General features: G+C 46.0%; 1 protein-coding gene across 1 annotated transcript in view; it reads right to left on the minus strand.

Annotated features, from left to right (window-relative positions):
* The window catches only part of LOC146821542 (uncharacterized), a 205,591-nt gene extending 199,923 nt beyond the window's left edge, over positions 1-5,668 (minus strand). The window contains exon 1 of the mRNA XM_085612528.1: positions 5,546-5,668. The gene's annotated coding sequence lies outside the window, so the exon portion shown is untranslated. The remainder of the gene's footprint in view (positions 1-5,545) is intronic.
* Between the last annotated feature and the right edge of the window lie 332 nt (positions 5,669-6,000).

Below are 6,000 nucleotides of genomic sequence, written 5' to 3' on the forward strand. Positions count from 1 at the left end.
CAAAGCTTGCAAGTCACTAAAGATGGCAATGGATGACTGTCCAAAAGCAATGGCCACTCAGGAGGACGCTGGAGTGATGAAAGGGAAAATGCATGGTTTAATCCTGGCTGTTGTGCAATGAGGGGAGAAGATGTGGCCTAACAGCTAGAGCCATCGACTTCGAAGCTGGGGAATCGGTTTCGAGTCTTGACAGGGACGCTCCACATCCTGTGATTCTGGGCAAATCACTTAATCTCCCTGCGCCTAACAAAAATGAATGTGTCCATGTGTAATGTAACTGGTGCTCATGTAAAGCGCTCAGATACCTTTGGGTCGAGTTCATGCTATATAAAACTAAAAAAAAAAAAAAAGGGATGAAAGGCACCAGTAGCTGAGCTCCCAACGATTTTTATTTTTCAGCCCGCCTTGGCATCTTTTTTACTGCATGTATTAATCTTCTGCCACTAGCTCTGATAGTTTGATTAATTACCATGTTTCGTCTGGTTTTTGTTCTTGGCTTTAGCTTGTCCCACCATTGTTCTTGCTCAGTACCCTGTGCTGTTTTCTTTCTCTGGAGTGGGTGCAGTGTGACACGTCAGTGCAAGAGAGATCACAGAAAATAACCACGGAGACCGCACACGTTCTATGGGAGAGTCGCTTACAATGTATTAACCCTTGCGGCTAGATCTTTAATCATACATTAAACTTTATTTATTCATTTAGAACACTGACTTTTATCAGCATGTGAATGGCCCTCGTAGTGAAAAGTTTGGTGACCCCTGCATTACATTATGCAGCTATGGTTGGGGTTCACTGTAAATATGGCTGAAAGCAAGCCAGAAGGGGTCTGGGAACCTTTTAGGAAACCATTATTTAACAAGAGGAGGAGGGGTGGCTTTCCAGGAGCCAAGATGGCCGTGCTGGGCCTGAGCACTGAGTGCTTGAGGGAGTTCTGTAGGAATGTAATTAGAATCTGCAGTGAAACTTTGTGGTGACACAGTCGGCTCCTTCGGCTGCAGCATTTCATTTTTCTCGCCTCATTTCCTATGGCCTTCAGGGAGGTGTAACCAGGGCCTGGTCTGCGCTGATGGGACTATGGATCTGAAGCAACTAAACGTGTCTGCAGTGCTAGAATTGCATAACTGGAGGAGCAAGCAATATCCTCGTGAATTCTGGAGAACAGCAGGTGGAGAGACGAGTGCGCATTGGGAGATGACAGCCATACACTGCCATCAAGAAGCGGTCGTCCTCCTGCCAAACCTACAGAACAGACCCATATATTGCAGACACGGTGGCAGCGTCAGTGTGGGGGAATCCAGTCTGAGCAGAGGAGACTAAGGGCCTGATCATGAGCTTGGCGGATGGAATACTCTGTCACAAACGTGGCGGATATACCATCCGCCGTATTACAAGTTCCATAGGATATAATGGAATTGCAATACGGCGGAAGGGATATCCGTCACGCTTGGGACGGAGTAACCCTCTCCGCCAAGATCGTAATCAGACCCTAAATACCGCTGCACTCTATTTAAACCCTGAATAGTGATTTGGTTCAAAACATAAGTAGCATAGCAAGTGCCGTGAAGGCAGCTGATGTTACGATGAAAGGTCGGTCTGCTAAACTAGTCTATTTAGTGTGACATATTCAACCTCTAGAATTAAAACTCTGGAGGTCAATGGAAAAGAGGTGTGAGAAGCACTGGATGGCCCATGGTCTTTCAAGAACTGTGTTTTAGACGGTCCGTAAGGTCCATTCAAGGAATAAAATTATTGATAACATACAGTGAGCGTGCTAGTTGCTTTCTCACTCACTCCTATGAAATTCCTTGCATCGGTGACAGGAAAGGTATTACGTGAACAGCTTGCACTACAGAAGAGAAGGGCTTGCAACTGGTGTACAACGAGTACGATTAGCCAGAAGTGTCAGTCGTTGAACGTGTTCATTGGGAGCATGGTCAAGGTGGTTCTGGTTTTGCCCAAGAGGCTGGAGAAGCTGCTACAGGCGTTTCAAAAGATGAAGCTGAAGTGGGAAGGCCACTACCGCCTACATTTTTCAGACTGGAGTCCAGATGCACTTGCCAGAAAGAGAGACTTTAATGCTAGATGTTTGCAAGCTTCTGTGGGCCTGCTGGTCAAGTTGAAGGTGTAACATCAGGGAAAACAATACAGCTTTAGTGAAGCAGAGGCTGCTGGGAACTTTCTACAAAGCCTGGTTGAATCTGAGGAGTGATTTCTGCTTCTTGAAAAAAAAGTGAAGCTGCTGATTGATGAAGACCAGGTTGTCCAATTGGACATAGCTTTGCTTAGTTAATAGTTCACCACGGGGTACAGGTGTGGGGAGGGGGAATCAGTCGTTTATAAAAGTATTTTAAAATATCATTTACAATGTTTTCTTGTGCCACATTTCTCTTAGTTGCACCTTCCATGCTCCCGATGTGAGAGCGGTTGTATGAGATTTTGACGAAAATTAAATAAGAAGAAAATGGTTTTGATTCATTTGTCGAACCATTGTTGCCAAATTTACCTTTTTGAATTGCTTTCAAGAGGTTGGCGAAACCAATCTGCTGTAAGCAATTCTTGAAGAGATTTTTTTCATCATGTTTGAATTTCAGATTTGTGGCTATTAGGTCCCTCCTAACCCCTCCATTCTTTTATCCTCAAATTCCCCTTCCTTACCTCCATGTCCCTTGTGACCCTCCACCTCCCACTTCACTCATCTTTTTTTGTTGATAAAACCCTTACTCCCTTCCCACTTTACTCCTGATTTTTTTTTACAAACCCCTTACTACTTTCCTTCCCCATCCATGCTGCCGCCATCCTGTATACCCATCCTATTTTCCTTTCTTACTTCATCCGACATTCCTTCATTTTTGAAGTTCAATAAAAGGACGAATTACGAAAAGAGCAGAGTATTTACCATGGGAAGTGAATTCTTTACTGAAACAAACTGTGGTACATTCTTGAGACCAGAGCCATAGGCAGAGTAGAGATGCAGGGGCCCTAAGAAGGGGTGAAAAAACAACAAAGCCTCGTTAACAAGTGAATGGTCTTTTAAAGACCTGTGAAGTACTCGGGTGCGGCTGTACCCGGGAAGCTGCCTCTGCCCGGGCTGACACACACGTGGGGGGTACAAAAGGGGGTGGTGATGGACGGAGCATCAGAACCAATCAAACACTCACACCCAGTCAACAGATCTGGGTTTGATCCATCGCCGTTCTTTAGCCCACTCTGCCACCCCAGTTCAGACATGGCCATATGCAAATCAGCCTGACCCTGTGCCTTCATGGGAACAGTCCAGCCCGAACTGCCAAGCCATGCCTTCCCTGGGCCGGAAACAAGCTTCCTAGGACCGGTTTCTGGCATTTCAGCCGTCTTCAGCCAGGCTTGCTTGAATCCAGTGGCAAAGTGAGCAAGGGACTCACGTCTGAGCATACCCTGCCAACTTATGGCGAACAAAGCGCTACAAAAGGGGGTGGTGATGGACGGAGCATCAGAACCAATCAAACACTCACACCCAGTCAACAGATCTGGGTTTGATCCACCACCGTTCTTTAGCCTACTCTGCCACCCCAGTTCAGACATGGCCATATGCAAATCAGTCTGACCCTGTGCCTCATGGGAACAGTCCAGCCCGAACTGCCAAGCCATGCCTTTCCTGGACCAAAAACAAGCTTCCTAGGACCGGTTTCTGGCATTTCAGCCGTCTTCAGCCAGGCTTGCTTGAATCCAAGGGCTGAAGCCTTTTGAGCCCTAGGGGCGTTGCGCGCCTGCTTGAGACATGTTTCCTACTTACCTTGCATCATCCAACTAACTGATGGCCAGTGCGTTTGATGTTTAACTCTGGTTGATGCCCAATAAAATGTTTTTGAACAAAGGACAAAAGGCAACAGAAATTGTGATCAAATGTAAGGCATTTCATTCAAAACAAAAGACACACATGAGGGCCTTTTCACAAACTGTACAATGTGGTATGTAAAGTCATACTACTACAGTAGTACAGAATAGATCACCTACATAGCTGCCAAGGTTTCAGATTGCTATGTGTGACATTTTCATAATTTCTGGGTAATTATGAGTGACATTTCAACATATATGAGTGACACTTTTTTGTGAGCACAATCAAGTAATGAAGATGAGGGAAACATAAATATCAAAAATTATGGAAATGTCACACATAGCAATCTGAAACCTTGGCAGCCAGGCGCGCAACACCCATTGGGCTTACCAGGCTTCAGCCCCCCCCATGTGTGTCAGCCCGGCAGAGACAGCCTCGCGGGCTGGCGTCCGTCTAATTGCAGCCGGACCCGAGTACTTCGCAGGTCTTTAAAAGACCATTTACTCGTTAATGAGGCTTTTGTTGTGTTTTCACCCCTACTTACAGCCACTCTGCCTATGGCTGGAAGACTTAGCCCCCCCCCCGAAATCTTTTTCAGCCCCCCTCCCCCCACGAAATTTGGCTCTAGTTGCCCGCCTGTTGGCAGCTATGTATTAAAAGTTCAACTCCGTCAGTGCGTGCAGCTAGCTGTGTGTGAGAAGAGACAACACCCGACACAAAAGGTTAGGCCGCCGTAACACACAGTCTCAGTGGCAGCAGGCTGCCTCACAGTGAAGAAAGAATTACGACGCAGTACCTTACTGTTGCGAACAGACTTCAACTTTTGCTACTAGTCTCAGACAGAGTTGAGTCCAGTGACTGCTGCAGCTGGCACGCCACTGGCGTTGGCTGGCACTCAGTCCTGGCTGTCTCGGAGCCGAGCGGGGGTCAGTGACGGACCGTGACGGTCCGCGGCCGGGGCGGTGAACCCAGACTAGAGCCGCTGAGCCGCACGGGAGGGTGACCTACTACAAAACACTAGTTCGCAAACCTACAAGCGGAAATATCCGCCTCTCTAATCTTTTCTGTGCAGAGATGTCTGTCGACATGTACAAGCGGTAACTTTACAGTCGTAAATCCTTTTGTAAGGAGCTTCAACCTAAGATTGGGCGGGTGGCAACCTGCAAATCAACACCTAGGTATAAATCTACCCTTGGAAATGGTGAAAAGTAAAAAAAACGAGTAGTGTTACACTGAGATGTAGCAAATGTGAGTGAATATACAAGTGTATATTTATCATTGTGACAAGGCCCCAAAGAAGGCATTTATCCCAGAGGAATAATCTATCTGCCTGAGGAAGTCAGTTTCTAGATTTGAAGCATAGTATGTTGACGAGGAGGAATTATATTATTGTTTTCAACTCTTTTGGACTGTGCGGTGTTTGCTTAAAAAGAGTAATAGGGAAACACACAAAAATATTTGCAGAGGAAAACAGCTGGATGACTGCAAACCCGCTTTTCAAATACGTGCAATGGGCAGAGGGGCACGGCCGCTTGGTTCCCAAACAATCAGCACTTTATTAGCAACAACAAAAAACCCGCAAAAATACACTGCAGGCTGTTTTTCACTGATATGCCTCGCCCCCACCCTATCTATGTGCAGTGTAAACAGATCACAACGTACTGTGAGCTGGATTATCTGAGGACGAGTGCATTTTAATACGGACATTTCTGAACAAGAATACGTACTTACATGTTATTTATTTTCCAGCGGTCTGCAGTGTCTTCTTCTGACTGTAGCCAGGCTGTCAGAGAAAAACAATCTTGGAAAACTTCTCCACGCACATTCGTCACTTCGGGATGCGGTGAGAATGTGCTGGAGCCCGTAGTCACGGACAACTCTTCTTTTCAGATTTTTTTTACGGTTTCGCTCTTTCTGATTGGCCGGGGCTTCCAGGCGAGGAATAGTTACACAACGCAAAAACATCGTGCTACTTAACAAAAAACATACAAAGGCGTTTCCGCGCAGCGCATATCGTGTAACAAGCATTGTTCTCATCGTGCAGCAAAGTGTCTTAAAAAAGACGGGGAAAAAACCCGCCTAAAAGTAAACGTTGCCAAAATTGCAAGCCACTCGTGTTACTTTATTTTTTTGTAGTTTTACTTTATTTTCTGCATTTTTACATAACGCGGACTCACCCGAAGATC

Source organism: Triturus cristatus, chromosome 6 (assembly GCF_964204655.1).
Source record: "Triturus cristatus chromosome 6, aTriCri1.1, whole genome shotgun sequence".
Classification (NCBI taxonomy): domain Eukaryota; kingdom Metazoa; phylum Chordata; class Amphibia; order Caudata; family Salamandridae; genus Triturus; species Triturus cristatus.